A 16,982-nucleotide genomic window follows, 5' to 3' on the forward strand; every position below is an offset into this window, starting at 1 on the left:
CAGCAAAACCACTCACAGTTTAGTAGACATGTGTTCAGTGTTATTCACAGCTCAGACTGAGAATTGCGCCTCTCGCTCCCCCATCTTGCAGAGACCTGAGGTACCTCCACACTTCCAGGTTTTATAGTCTCCCCAGAAGGGGCGTGGCCTTCAGGAGAGAGAAACTCAACAGGACAGGCAGATGCACCGTAAGGAGAGAGAAAAAAACAAGAGGTTTACAGTAAATGTAGTTATTTCAGCAGTAGAGGAAATGCAGAGGTAAGACAGAGGAACTCATGGCATGGATTGACTTGGAGGATTGGAAAATTATAGCCATACCAGAAACATGCAGAGAGAAGAACTGCTCAATATTCGCAGCTCACTATTCCAGGGTATAGATGTTACAGGCATAGTGAAGATGCTGTTAAGAGAGTAGTGTGGGGTGGGGGTGGGGTGTTTTTTGTTCCACCGAACTACAGTGAGGAAAATCTTGTGGGATCATCCAGAGAGGTTATATCAATAGAACAGAAATAGGAAGGGAATGCACCTCTTGAAACCTCGTCAGCACCTCGAAAAACCTTGTCTGCAGCATTTGGTAATACCAGTTAGGCCTCACCTACATTGGTGAGACTATTCGTAGACTAAATGTGTATGAAAGAACTGCAGATGCTGGTTTAAACTGAAGATAGACACAAAATGCTGGAGTATCTCAGCAGGAAAGGCAGCATCTCTGGAGAGAAGGAATGGGTAAAGTTGTGGATCAAAACGCTTCGGGTCAGGTCTGAAGAAGAGTCTCGATGCGAAATGTCACCCATTCCATCTCTCCAGCAATACTGCCTGCCCCACTGAGTTACTCCAGCATTTTGTGTCTAATTGTAGACTAGATGACTATGTTGATGAACACTTACACATCAAGGTCTGCTGGATCTCCCGCTTGTTAACCATTTTAATGCCTCCTCCCATTCCCATAACAATCTTTCTGTCCTTGACTTCCTTTATTGCCAACATTTCTTCCCCATGCCCCCCAGTGAGTTGCCATTTGCACCCCTTCTCCTTCCCATCTCCCCCCACCCCCCCTCCCAGTCTCCCTGGTCCTTTCCCCTCCTTCGTACCCTGAAGTCCCATCCCCGAGTCACAATTATCTTTCCCCTCCCTCCTTTCCCCTGCTCCGTGAGCTCGTTTTTTCCAGTTTCCTCCCTGCTACTCCAATCAGTTTAAAGATGGCCCCAACCCAAACCATCGGCCATGCATTCCCTCCCCAGCCTGACCCACTGGGTTCCTTCAACAGCATGTTAGAAACATAGAAAATAGGTGCAGGAGTAGGCCATTCGGACCTTCGAGCCAGCACCGCCATTCAATATGTTCATGACTGATAAATCAAAATCAGTACCCCGTTCCAGCTTTCTCCCAACATCCCTTGATTCCTTTAGCCCTCACAGGTATATCTAACTCTCTGTTGAATATAATGTGTAGGAAAGAACTGCAGATGCTGGTTTTAATCGAAGGTAGAAACAAAATACTGGAGTAACTCAGCAGGACAGGCAGCATCCTTTATTTCGAGTCAAGACTGGGAGTCGAGACTGTTTCTTCAGATCTGGGAGTATAAATGTGCGGTTCCCAAAACGTGGTGGGTCAGGTGGCCAGCATGATTAAGAAGGACAATTTCATTGGGAAGAGCATAAGGTACAAAAGATGATGCATCGCGACTTGATTAGACCAAACTTGGAAGACTGTGTGTATTTCTGGTCACCAAGCTGTACAAAGGGTGTCAATAAGTTGGAAGATATGCAATCAAGGGTGTTGCCTGGGCCTGTGGGCTTGATTTATAGAGATTGGATAGGCTGGGACATTTTTCTTTGGAGCATAGGAAGCTGAGTTGTGATCTTATTAAATTATCATGATCATGAGGGGCATGGATAAGGTGAATTTTCACAGTCTTTTCCCAGAGTAGTAGAGCTGGAGGCAGCAACTCTGCTGCTGCGCCACCGTGCCACCCAAAAGTTGAGCAAATAAAACAGGAGAATGAGAATTTGATCCCACAGTGGAATGTGGTTTCATGTAATGTAAATGCTTTATTGTGCTCTCAAGATAGAGATGGGTCCAATGATGTGTTAAACTCATTAAGACTCAAGTTATTTAGAATTTGCGTTTCGTTCAGTAAGGATCATTACATGTGGCACTAATTTTCACTTCCAGCTTTGTGTTTTTATGTTGTAATACTTGGACACAAAATTATATGCTTTCCAATTACCTTGAAATTAGATACATCTGGTCATATTATTTTAAGCCTAAATTGCCCTTTCAAAGAGCGTTCTGCCAATGTTGGAAGATTTGCAACAATTTCGGTCTGAAGTCCCTCCCACGGGTAATTGCTCTGAGCATTTATTGACGCGGCTTGCCCTAACATTACTCTCATTTCCCCATTATATTTTATGCACGTATTAATGTCACCAATGTGCATGGCTCTTTTTAATTATTTAGCAGGAGGAAATGCGTCGAAAGGTCGCGACTTACGACCTTCGCAAACAACTCGTGTTAAAATGCAGGGGACGTCGCATTGGAAGCAGTGAACTGTGCATGAATTGAGTAACCCTTGTTTGGCATGTTTTTAATGCAAAAAGGCATCCCTGTAAGCTTTATTTGGGGAAAAGAAATGTTATCAGCAGAGCTCCGCAGAGAAATTATAAGATTATTGCAAATTGCAGACCACACAATCCGTGACCCGATGTTGCCACAGAAAGCAGGCATTCACTGGTGCACAGAACACCTGTTCCACCAGAAGAGTCCTGGGCCAATATTGTATCAAAATTCTGTTTTCCCTCTCGCCTCAATTCTATCATATTGAGATGGACATAAAATTTTACATAAAATGCTGGAGTAACTGAACGGGACAGGCAGCATCTCCGGATAGAAGGAATGTGTGACCCATTCCATCTCTCCAGAGATGCTGCTTGGCCCGCTGAGTTACTCCAGCATTTTGTGTAAACCAGCAGCAGTTCCTTTCTGCACACTATCATGTTGAGATTTCTTCAAATAGATCGACCCACTTCTTATGCGTCAGTGCCGGAAGGCATTTACCACTGCGAGTCCGGCCTCTGGAAATGCATAGGTTGGGTGTTCATGGCCTTGAAGATGATCACACAATGTAATTATTTTTGAACTCAGCGATGTGCCATCTTTGAATCTGGCATTACCATTGTGCAGAACACCCAGTCAACACACCGAAAAACTCTGAAGTCCAGTTCTTAGATCTTAGGGTCATATAGGCATAGTGTCTTACAGCATTAAAACAGCCCCTTTGGCCCAATTTGTCCACATCCTTGTAAACCTTGCCTACCCATGTATTGTATTGTATTGGATTTTAATGACCACACAGCCAGGCTGGTGGAATTTGTTATCAGTACAGCTCGGTACAGGTTCCAACATTTCATCAACATTAAACATATAACATAGATATACATAGAGACAGACACATTACATAATACATAAGGGCCATGCTTATTCTTATTCCTCACCGTACAGAGTTTAAAATATTAATTGCAGTGGGAATGAAACTGTTTTTGAAGCGGTTTGTTTTGGAGGCAATTGTCCTGTAACGCCTCCCAGAGGGCAGTAGCTGAAAGGCATAGTGTGCAGGGCGAGTAGGATCAGAGATGATCTTGCGGGCTCTGTGTAATGTCCGTTTGTGATAAAGTGATTCAAGGGATGGTAGGGGTAAGCCAATAATTTTTGATGCTCTGTTGATGATGCGCTGTAATTTCTTCCGGGAGACTGAGTCGAGACAGCCGAACCAGACTGTGATGGATGAAGTGAGGATGCTTTCAATGATGGCTGTATAGAAGCGGAGCATGAGATGAGACCTTGCTCTGAACTTCCTGAGCTGTCGGAGATGGAAAAGTCTTTGCTGGGCTTTTCCATAGATGTGGTCTGCGTTTGTCCTCCATTTGAGGTTGTTGCTGATGTGGGTTCCAAGGAGTTTGAATGTGTCAGTGATGGAGATGGATTCACCTTTAATGAGCACAGGAGGTTTGGGGGATGGCTGGCGTCTTGGGTCGATGATGAGTTCTTTTGTTTTTGATGAATTGAGTAAGAGATCATGGTCTGTGCACCAGGTCACTGCTTGGTTGACCTGTGCACGGTATTCAGTTTCTTGGTTGTTGGTGATGAATCCTATGATGGTTGAGTCGTCCGCGTACTTGTACAGGTTGACGGAGCTGTGGTGGGATGTGAGCTGGTTTGTGTAAAGGGAGAATAGCCAGGGTGAGAGAACACAGCCTTGGGGTGTGCCTGTACTGAGGAACAGAGGGGAGGATGTGTTATTGTTGATCCTCACCCTCTGTTGCCTGTTCCAGAGAAATCTGTGAATCCAGTGACAGATGCATGGGTCAATGTTCATGTTCAGTAATTTATTGAACAGTTTGGCCGGGTTTATTGTATTGAATGCAGAGCTGAAATCCATGAACAGGATGCGGGCATATGTGTTTGCGGACTCCAGGTGGTTCAGAATGTGATGAGTTGCTAAGTTGACGGTGTCCTCAACTGACCTGTTGGCTCTGTATGCAAATTGGTATGGGTCCATGAGTGGGGTGGTGACAGTTTTCAGGTGATTGAGTATGATGCGCTCAAATGATTTCATGACTGCCGATGTCAAGGCAATGGGTCTGTATTCATTGAGGCAGGAGATGGTCTTGGTCTTGGGAACCGGTATGATAATGGATTCTTTGAGGCAATTGCGTACTGAGCTTTGACAGAGGGAGGTGTTGAAGATGTTAGTAAAAACCCCAGCCAGTTCCGCAGCACAGTGGTGGAGAACGGAGGGGTTGATGTTATCTGGCCGGGGGCTTTATTTATCCCCTGAAGATGCTCCTCACCTCCTCCTCGTAGATGGTGAAAGGGGGGGGGGGGGGGGGGGGGGGGGGGGGGGGGGGGGGGATGGGGTGGAGCTGGTGGAGCTGGTGCCTGCTCAAACCTCCCATAGAAAAAGTTGAGTGTATCAGGAAGCTGATTGTCGCTGTCAGGTGTGGGGGTGGGTTTCTTTTTGTAGTTCGGCATGTTTTGGAGTTTTTTTCCAGATGAAACGTATGTCACTAGTAGTGATTTGTTCTTCTAGTTTAGTGGCATAGTTAGATTTGGCTCTTCTTACAGCAGATCTCAGTTTGTATTTGGCAGCCATATATTGTTTTTGTTTCCTGCCAGATGTGCTGAGTTTTTCTCCTTGCTTAATTTTTTAATGTCCTTGTTAAACCACAGTTTATTATTATTGTAGTGTTTGTCTTTTTTGAGTGGTATGCACAGGTCCACGCAGTAGTTAACGTATGACGTCACTGCGACGGTGGCGTCGTGGAAGTCACCTGCAGCATGGAAAACATTCCAGTCTGTGCACACGAAACAGCCCCGGAGTTTTTCGATGGCTTCAGGAGACCAGCACTGGACAAGTTTTGTTGATGTCTTGGATGATTTGACTTTTTGCCTGTATTGTGGAATTAGCAGCAGCATTGCGTGGTCGGACCTGCCCAGCGGAGCCCTCGGGAATGCACGGTAAGCCTCTTTGATGGTAGTATAGCAGTGGTCCAGCGTGTTGGTCCCTCTGCTGGGGCAAGTTACCTGCTGATGGTAGCCGGGGGTCTCAGATGACAAATTGGTCTGGTCCAAATGTCTTTTAATGTTGTTATAGTACCTGCCTCAACTACCTCCTCTGCCAGATGGTTTTATATACCCACCAGCCTCTGCGTGAAATAGCGGCACGGTGGTGCAGCGGTAGAGTTGCTGCCTTACAGCGCTTGCAGCACCGGAGGCTAGGGTTCAATCCCAACTAAGGGTGCTGTCTGTATGGAGTTTGTACGTTCCCCCTGTGAGGGCATAGGTTTTCTCCCACACTCCAAAGAAATACAAGTTTAGGTAAATTGGTTTGATAAATGGAAAAATTGTCCCGAGTGTTGTGTAGGATAGTGTTAATGTGCGGGGATCGCTGATCGGCGCAGACACGGTGGGCCGAAGGGCCTGTTTCCATGCTGCATCTCCAAGAACCTGAGAGGCAACCTTTTAGTTTAGTTTAGTTTAGTTTACTTTAACTAAACTAAACTAAAAGGTTGCCTCTCAGGTTCTTATTAAATCTTTCCCCACTCACCTTAAACCTACTGTATGTCCTTTGATTCTTGATTCCCCTGGGTAATAGATTCTGTGCATTCACCGAGTCTATTCCCCTCATGATTTTATGCACCTCTATATAATCACCCCTCAGCCTCTTCTGCTCCAGGGAATAAATCCTAGCTCACCTTGCACCTGATGCCATTGACCACTGGCAACACCCTCATGAATCCTTCGTATTGCAGACAGCAGATGTATTTTACCAGCATGAGATGAGTTGTCCCTTTTACACCGCTAGACCTTTCTCTGCCTTGAAACAACTGGTGATTAGAGTTATGCAGATGTTAACCTGGGGCGGGAATTATCGTTCCAATCGTGTTGTTCCCTCTGATAAGGTTCCAGTAAAATTTTAAGTTTCCTATCTTAGACCAAAAACACAAAATAACAGTTAACAGAATTTTTCCAATTACTATCTGCTACATTTAAATTTTCTGACAGAAAAGCACATTGGAAGGAAGCAATTTTTAAATTCATTTTAGAGTAGCCAATTCGGACGACAATTTTTTCCAGAATTTTAAACATCCAGATTGCATGTGAGATATCTGTGAAACGTTGTTGAAGCGGGTTTCTTAGATTGTTCTTTCTACAAAACAAATTGTATTGCAAGTTGGGAGATCTCAGCAACTGTTCAGTTTTAATGGCTATTTGCTTTAAACGCAACAAAAAATGACATAAGTGAAAGTGTTAATAGTCTCATCTGCACCTTGATGAACAACACTGGATTCTGGTACAACCCTTTCAGGGCATCAAGAAGTAAAAAGGCCGACAGGAAACAGACACCGTTTTCCAAATGGAAGGACACAGTAGAGTCATAGTCTTTAGTTTAGTTTAAAGCTACAGGGCAGAAACAGGTCCTTCGGCCCACCGAGACCACACCGACCAGTGACCCCCGCACATTAACACTATCCTACACACACCAGGGACAATTTTACACATACACTAAGCCAATTAACCTACAAACCTGTACATTTTTGGAGTGTGGGAGGAAACCGAGGATCTCGGAGAAAACCCATGCAGTCACGGGAACAATGTATAAACTACATACAGACAGCACCCGTAGTTGGGATCGAACCCGGGTCTCCAGCGCTGCATTCGCTGTAAGGCAGCACCTCTACCGCTGCGCCACCATGGCCGCCATAGAGTCATAGAGTCATAAAGTCATAGAGTGATACCTTGTGAAAACAGGCTCTTTGCCCAACTTGCCCACACCGGTCAACATGTTCCAGCTACACTAGTCCCACCTGCCCGCGTTTGGTCCATATCCCTCCAAACCTGTCCTATCCTTGTACCTTTCTAACTGCTTCTTAAACGTTCCCAACCTCAACTACCTCCTCTGGCAGCTTGTTCCATACACCCACCACCCTTTGTGTGAAAAAAGTTACCCCTCAGATTCCTATTAAATCTTTTCCCCTTCACCTTAAAACTATGTCCTCTGGTCCTCGACACCAAGAGTCTGTGCATATGCATCAAAACGATTGCTGACGGCACGAAGAATGTGGGCAGCTCATGGTCAATCAGGTTGTTATGCTGAATAGATCCTGACACTGCCATATTTGTTGCTTCACACTGCAGCCAATGCCCTTCCATAACCTTCCATGGCTGAACACACATTGAGTAAATACAAAGGGCCAATTAATTAAAGAATATTTTCTTCTGGCTGGTGGTGCAATTCCATCAGCTTTGGATGTTATTCTAAATATTAAGAATTTCACTCATCCTCAGGGATGCTGATGTAAAATCCAGTTCCATCCAATTGGTAATCTAGTGGGCTCCTCTTGGCAGTGAGTGCGATGAGGAAAAATGGCAGTGGGCAACTTGTTAGGATAGGAAGATTTGGAGAGGGGTGGGGGAGGGGGAGAGGTAGGGAGCACGGGGTGGTGGGAGAAGGTGGAGGACAAGGACAAGGAGCAAAGTGTGCCTATGAGTATTAAGTCATGTGTTTGGGTAATATGACTGTTGAACGTGAGCTACGAGTTCATGTTCATAAGTAATAGAAGATGAATTAGATCATTCTGGCCCATCAAGTCTACTCCGCCACTCAATCATAGCTGAACTATGTCTCCCACCTCAACCCCATTCTCCTGGTTTCTTCTCATAACCCCTGACACCCGTACTAATCAACTAGTCTATGCAAGCTGGGGCCCATAGATGCAAAGCCTGTGACAGATTTAGTGTATGAGGACAGAATAAAGAGTATTACATAGGCAGAGACTATTGACTTGGTCAGTATGGAGGTTTGGTGCTTTGAGCCAAAGATGAGAGTGGTGGTGCAATGGATATGAGGCACTTAAGGCATTTGAAGATTTAGTTTAGTTTAATTTAGAGATACAGGGTGGGAACAGGCCATTCGGCCCACTGAGTCACACCAGCCACCGATCCCCGCACATTAACCTATCCTACACACACTAGGGACAATTTACATTGACACCAAGCCAATTAACCCACATACCTGTACGTCTTTGGAGTGTGGGAGGAAACCGAAGATCTCGGAGAAAACCCAAATGGTCATGAGGAGGACGTACAAACTCCGTACAGACAGCACCCATAGTCGGGATCGAACTCGCGTTGCTGGTGCTGCAAGCGTAGTGTCAGCAACTCTACCGCTGCACCAACGTGGCTGTGGCCTCTGATGTTCTCTCTCCTTTGTGTAGGATCATTCAACATGTTTTCATTGCTATTTACAGGCCCTTGCCCCTTCACCATCTTCTTCCAGTGCCTTCAGAGCATGTGGACGTAGGCCTTCTACCCATCCTGAGAGCAGAATATCACTCGTTTTCATCCGTCCCACCAGGATCACCAGCTTAAAACAATTTTGACACTGGGTCCACCCCATTGTCAGTCTTTGTTGAATCTCCCACAGCAGATTATTTTGAATGATTTCAGACCTACCTTTCTTTTTAAAAGTTAGTAGCTTGTTTTCAAGAATGTGGGCGCTGGCAATACTGCCCCCCCACTGATTTGTTGAATGAATTATGGAAATCTGTTCACTGTAGGAAGTTGGGGTGTGAAATAATGGCACAGGTTATATGAAAATGGCATGCAATTACATTCTCCACATTATTTTGGAGTTTTCCAGCTCATTGCTCCTTACATATCAAATCACTAGTGAACGTTTGAACAGTTTCTAGGAAACCTATTGTTTGTGCAGAGACAGTAGGGAAAGAATTGCACAAAATAATTTTTAAAATACTAAGATTGGTGGGAAAATCATGGCATATTAAAAGCTCATGTTCTTGAGCGGCGTCAGCAGCAAGAAAGAGTTGGGGGAGGGGGGAGGGTAGGGAAGAGGTGAGGGGGAGGGGAGTGAGGAGGGGAATGAGGAGGGGTGGGGAGAGATGAGGAGAGGAGAGGTGAGGAGAGGAGGGGAGAGGGCACTCCCCTGACATCAGTCTGAAGAAAAGGTCTCGACCCGAAACGTCACATTTCTTTTCTCCAGAAATGCTGCCTGTCCCACTGAGTTACACCAGCTTTTTGCGTCTATCTCCAAGAAAAGGTGTGTGATTAGACAAAATACAATTCCCTTAGAACAATTACTCAGTGACAGCTAACAAGAACCATTAAAATTGGAACATCATGCTAAGTTAGGCACTGCAGATAGAAGCCTAATGAAGATTTGACCAGATGACGAGACCTTACTAAAAGAAGAATCAAATAAAATTCAAGAACTGATCACCCTGCTGCCTTGACGTTGATTCCGTGGTTTAGTGGTTGTATGCATTGGTTGATGCTGTCTTTATTCCTGTATTCACTTCTTTTTTTAATGTTGTGTGCAATGTAAATCATTCAGAGTGACTTTGATTAATTACCATTGGGTGTATAATGACCTTCTTCAGCTGGCAGCTCTCCAGATCTATGAATCACTGGAATATTTGTTTCCTTCCAGATTGAGCAATTGGCACCAATGTGAAACAAAGCAAAAAGGGGCAAGAAGTGCCAGCTTGGCAATGCAGTGGACATCGAAGAAATACACGCAATATCACACTTACTGATTCCACTGCTGATTCAACTATGTGTCTGATTAGACAGAAGCTTCACAGAAAGGTCATTATTAACACACACCACATGTTGGAACAGTACTAGATGACTCCCTCAAGTGTCAGGACTGCCATCAGTTAAAGTCACTGCCACGTTGAACTATCTTACAATAGGGTCATATAATCTCCTCTTGTAGATATCTTCATTCTGAGTTAATTTACAAAGAAGACGCCTGATGCCATTTTTTTTCCTATTCAGGTGCCCAGCACTATGAACCAATGTTATGAATTAATTTAACACTAACACTGTATCAAACACAGAATGTGAGCTACACCCCATGATGTCCCTACATGGAGGGTTGGATGGAAAAGCTGCATTCCATTAACACTCATTTGTGAAAAATAATTCACATCATAAAGAAATAAGCTAAAGTCGAGAATATACAGGGGGATAGGAATACAAGGGAACGGGTTAAAACATGGTCATAGACACCTTGCACTTCCTTATCTCTGTAGTTCCCTCTCCCCTGACTCAGTCTGAAGAAGGGCCTCAACCTGAAACATCACCCATTCCTTCTATCAAAGATGATGCCTGTCCCACTGAGTTACTCCAGCATTTTGTGTCAATCTATAGGATAGGAATATGAACTTGATCCAATGATCTGGTCCTCATATGATGTGAATGGTATAAGGCTGACCAAGTAGCTGAAACTAAGCAAACCTCTCAATGCAAATCCAACAGGAGAACGGTCCAACTCATCCAAGGCTGTTAAAAGACAATGTGGCAAAAAGAGTTAAAGAGACAGTTGCAGAAAGTGATGGAGATGGAAAACTCAAGTGTGTATGATGGCAAGGTTGTTGATCCCATCTTGAGATCATTTCCAAACAGATAGCACCAGGCAAGGAAGATCAAAATGGGCCGGGTGTTTACCTATCCATTCACATTGATGCCATAAATGATAATCCTGGCTACTTGCATTGATACCATTTGTAATCACCTGTAAGACATTCACTCTTTGTTGTGGTGCTGCCTGTATGGTCAGCGCATTGCATTGAATAAATCCCCTTGGTGTTCTTTGACGGCTGCTGCAAAGGCTTTCCAGGGTTTTGTCTGAACATTTTGCTTTGTACTATTGCCTAGCAATTTCCATTTCGGAACTGAATGATCATTACATATGAAAGAGCGCGCTATTATTTCACTAATGATGGTGCCTGATTGCAGCAAAATTCTGATTATATTCTCAGAATTTAGTAGTCATCATCAGTAACAGAAAAAGCATGCTGGAAGCACTGTAAGGGAAATTGAATTGTACTAACTCAATTATTATATTGGTGGCCTGAATTTACTTTCATTTCTGCACATTCACCTTAACTTTTTGTTAAAAATCATTTTTTAGCACTTACTTTTCTTAGTGAATTTAATTTGACGATCCAGGCCTGCATTAACTTTTATGCATATCTTTCATTCATTGTTCTTTATCTCTCTACATCACCATCTATATCTCTTGTTTCCCTTTCCCGTAATGTGTGTGGAAAGATCAGCGCAGAATGACTAAAATCCATTTGTCTTTGGCCCAAATGAGCTACAGGTAACCTGGACCAAATAGAATTGAACTGCACCTATCACTGGTCAGAGGGCTTGGGTTTGCTGCCTGCAGCAGTTTTGTAAGAACATGCATTTTTATACCACCTTTTATGACTTAAAGGTGTCCTAGTGAGCTCTGTGACTAAATTAAGTACCTGATTTTTACTCAATGTTCCCGGAAATGCAGTTGTCAATTTGCACACAGCAGGCTCCCCCAAACAAGAACAGGATTCTGATCAGGTTATTACTATAATTGCTTCTCCAGCAATAAATGTATTCAAGGAAATTCCACTTTTCGGTAAGTTGTGCTGTTTGGTGTTTAATGCTACCCAAAAGAGGCATTGGCTTCTGCTGGTGCTGCAAACAATCACCAATGTCCTTAAAGGATCATGTCTGAAGAAGGGTTTCGGCCCGAAACGTTGCCTATTTCCTTCGCTCCATAGATGTTGCTACACCCGCTGAGTTTCTCCAGCTTTTTTGTGTACCTTCCTTAAAGGATCATCTCACTTCTAACCATAAATTGTATTCTTACATTTAATAGGTAAATGGCCATTCCTATGCCTCTTTGCAAAAGTGTTTCACATAATCACAGCAAATGTAAGTTCAGTTGGTTGACTGTTCTTAGACACCTAGATTTAGAGTCATAGCCAGAGAGTCAGAGAGTAGTACAGCATGGAAACAGGCCCTTCGCCCCAACTTGCCAGTTGGGTTTTCTCCGAGATCTTTGGTTTCCTCTCGCACTCCAAAGACATAAAGGTTTGTTGGCTTTCTATAAAAGTAAATTGTCACTAGTGCGTGTAGGATGGTGTTCATATGCAGGGATCGCTGGTCGGCGTGAACTGGGTGGACCGAACGGACACTCCACGCTGTATCTCTAAACTAAACTAAACATCAGAATTATCCAAGCTTAGAAGAAGACTTTGTTGCCTCAGTCATTAGTTCAATCTGTGCTTGACTCCTTAGTTATGGGCATTGCAGTTTTGTTGTCTCCACGAGCATGTTTGTGTGGTTATTTGGGAAAAGCATCCATGATTGTGTCAGGAGTAATGATCTTCAACGGTGTAACTGTATTGGGACAACAAAATGGCTTATTGTAATTTAGAGGCTGCCATGATCTGTCACCAAATTGAAACATAGATAAAACAAGTGCTTTTAGTCATTCTATGTCGAAAGTGAAAAATCTTCCAACAGAAACTGATGAAACTTCTATCCAATAGTAATTTTTCTTTATCTATCTGCACATAATGCCTCTTGCTTTTATTTTAAGTGTGGCACAAATGCGTTCTACTTCTCTTGGCATGCTTGATAGCAGGCAAGTGAGTAGATACCTTGGTTGGCATGGATGGGTTGGGGTGAAGGGCCTGTTTCCCCACTGCTCGATTACTCAAGAATGCTAACTGCATTTTATGTCACAAATAGATGGTTGGATCTCATTCTGGAGGAATCACCTGCCAGGATTCAGCAATCCTGTTATAAAATCCTTAATCTCTACTGATTGATTTCATTTCCATCCTGAAATCCTGCTGCTCCCTCCATTTCCACGCGTTGTATAAACACTGTACAAGTCTTTATCAGACTTTATCAGAATCAACAAATGTTTTTGATTTTTTTTCTCTGCACTTTCCTGCTGAAGTCATTTTCTTTGTGAAGGAGACACATTATTAACACTGCTCAGTTTAGCAGTTTTGGTTTTAAATCTGGTTGTCATTTTCATCAGTCCCCTTTTGAAATGTTTAAAACACCTTATAGCATTGCTCTGAATAGATAGTCGCATCCGCAATGGTAATCTACACCCACTTAATGAGGTCTTGGTTAAAGGAATTAAGCTCATACTTGTTCCTGGTGTCTTTAGGCTACAGTTGTCAGGATGCCTAGGGGTTTTTTTGTGTTATTTTCAAGGGGTGCCATTTTTGCATGTAGGATCAAACATAAGATGCTGCGGGTGAAATTTTGGCTCGAGACCCTTCTTCAGACTGAAGAAGGGTCTCGACCCGAAGTATCACCCATTCTTTCTCTCCAGAGATGCTGCCTGTCCCGCTGAGTTACTCCAGCATTTTGTGTCTATCTTTGATTTAAACCAACATCTGCAGTTCTATTCTAAATAAGATGTTCTGGTACTGTTTGCATTTGGGGCAGAATGTGGTACATAGAAGAATCTGTGTAACAAGAGGGAATCTTTGTAGCATGAAATTCAAACAAATTATTTTATATTAGTGCACATGATAAGTGTGACACCGCCAAGGCCAGTATAACAATATGGACTTAATTTATTCATCAATTACGCCATCCCACTGTGCCTGGCTAAAAATAATATCACCAAATTTGCAAAGCCTGGATAAATCCTTTTCTACAATGATACAATTGTTCGCTCACCCCATGTTCTTCAATTCCTCATACCAAACTATTTCAACTGTCTGTCTTGTGAAGTAATTTTCCAATTTCAGAGAATGAAACGGATTTGATTATCTGAGGTGTCAATGCCAATCTGCCACGATAGAATAGCCTGTGTCTGCACATTCTCCTCATGATCCTCCATAATTTCAAAGTATGATTCTATGGGGAAAAAAAGCTGTTTTCTCCATTCAGCTGTGGAGAGGTAATTGTAGTTTGCTTAATTTTACTGTCATAGACTGCCTATATATCCAGCCTGCACTCAAACTACCATGTTGCCTCTCTCCAATATTAGCGATGATATTGCTACGCTCGAGCTTTCTCTCTGTATAATGATCTATTCTTCTGAGGTTAATTTTCTTGGACAATTTGCAATTATCAGCGCCTCGCCGTCTTTCACAGTTACAATGAGTTCCACTGCATTTTTAATTGCTGCTGCCCGAGTGCTGCTCGTAAGTTTACTGTCTTATTGTGTCCAACAGTTGTCATGATCTTCAATGTCCCAGCCATCTTCAGCTCCAGCAGTTCTGCACAGCCAAGTTCTCTGCAGTTTTCTGATTGTTTTCTGTTCCCTAGTGTATGTCTGCTTGAGCCAAGCCTGACGGAACATAATATTCATAATAAGGTCAAATATCCTACAAAGTATAAATCCTTGCGATTGAGTTGGCTTTGTACTTGCCATGGCTAGGTTGAGTTTGGGGGCATGGTTTTGTTTTATACCTGAACAGATTGTGACTGCATTCTGTACCATCAGTCACCAGCCCTCAGCTTCTTGTGAAGATTTCTTCAAAGTGGCCAATGCCCCTTCTCTCTGCCCCCAATATTTGTTTTCTTCTCTTGTCCATCCTCGTCCGTGGTTGAGTTGCATGGGGAGGTAGCCTGTGTGGAGCGATTGGTGAGTTGGTGAATGTTGCGTTAGAGGTAAACTTCAAGAAACAGCGGGACCTCTGTAATCCCCCTCAACATTTGGTAGGAAGTACATCTATTCATTTTTGAAACAATTTAGCTAGGAGAAACCAATTAACATACCTCCAGTTCAATGTGATGCCACCATCAAGAAACATGATTGATTATTCTTGAAACATCAGAGCTCGTGTAATCAAGAAAACCTTTCTGCCAACATAGTCTCTAGCTTTGGCCTGGTTTTGCTGTGAAGGTAGTCCAAGTATCTAGCACTGATGCCTGAGCAACAGTGCCAAGGAGGAGTTGGTCTTGTGAGACAACAGGTTCATGCCAGCCAATTACAATCTTTGGCATTTTCCTGGGCCCAGTATCTGTCATTCTGCAGTCAACCAGTAAAATCCCACATGATACCAGTAGGCATTCTGGCCACCAAACCCAATAGGATTGAAACCTAAACTTGGTTGTTTTTCCCCACCTCCCCCACATCTGTTCTGAAGAAGGAGATACACTGATGTTTCTACTAACTTCATTCATAATTCCAAGGATACATAATGCGGCTAAACATGAAAGGTGGCGTCTTCCAGAACCATACTGTCTGTCGGTATATATTCTCAGAGATGGGCCTCAGAGCCATCATACACAGGAACATATAACCCTAGAAAACAGGAGAAGGAGTTGACAATTCAACACTGCATACCTGTACAGCCATTGAGCATGGTCATGGGTGAATTTCTAGTTCAATGTCAATTTCCAGTACAATCATCATATACCTTGATTGCCTTAATATCCAGAAATGTATATCCAGAAATGTATCAGAAATGTATCACTCTCTGTTTTGATCAAACACAATAACTGAGATTTCATAGTTATTCAGGATAGAGGAGTCCAAAGATTTATCACCTTCTCAATAAACAAATATTTCCTCATCTCAGTCCTTAGGGGCCTACCATTAACTATCAGTTTATTTTAAGACTTTTTGGTCTGAAATATCCTTCTTATATCTGATCTGACAAGTCCTATAATTTATTTACAGGTTTTAATGAGATTTATTTTTATTCTTCCAAACTACTCCACTTAATTAATTCTCGTGTGGCAAAGTCACGTGAATATTCATGGCACTCCCTTACAAACGTTATTAGTTAAGGACAGTAATGTTTTACACAGTATTCAATTTCTGGTCTCATCAAAATCCTGTATACATAGAAACATAGAAAATAGATGCAGGAGGAGGCCATTTGGCCCTTCGAGCCAGCACTGCCATTCATTGTGATCATGGCTGATCATTCACAATCAGTAACCCGTGCCTGCCTTCTCCCAATATCCCTTGATTCCACTAGCCCCTAGAGCTCCATCTAACTCTCTTTTAAATTCATCCAGTGAATTGGCCTCTCTGTGGCAGAGAATTCCACAAATTCACAACTCTCTGGGCAAAAAAGTTTTTTCTCATCTCAGTTTTAAATGGCATCCCCTTTATTCTTAGACTGTGGCCCGTGGTTCTGGACTCCCCCCACATTGGGAACATTTTTCCTACTTCTAGCTTGTCCAGTCCTTTTATAATTTTATATGGTTCCATAAGATCCCCTCTTATCCTAAATTCCAGTGAATACAAGCCCAGTCTTTCCAATCTTTCCACATATGACAGTCCCACCATCCTGGGGATTAACCTCGTGAACCTATGCTGCACTGCCTCAATAGCAAGGATGTCCTTCCTCAAATAAGGAGAACAAAACTGCACACAATACTCCAGATGTGTTCTCACCAGGGCCCTGTACAACTGCATAAGGACCTCTATATTCATATACTCTAATCCTCTTGTTATGAAGACCAACATGTCATTAGTTTTCTTCGTATTTTGTACATATTTTGCTGGAAAGCATAATACACTGTTTGTCTTCTAATTGATTGCTTCACCTGCATATCGGTCCTGTGCACAATTATGTCCTCTTTGAACATCAATGCAACTTTATCTTGCAACATTTTCCAATTACACTGCTTTATCTTCA

Source organism: Leucoraja erinacea, chromosome 6, assembly GCF_028641065.1.
Source record: "Leucoraja erinacea ecotype New England chromosome 6, Leri_hhj_1, whole genome shotgun sequence".
Taxonomy (NCBI): domain Eukaryota; kingdom Metazoa; phylum Chordata; class Chondrichthyes; order Rajiformes; family Rajidae; genus Leucoraja; species Leucoraja erinaceus.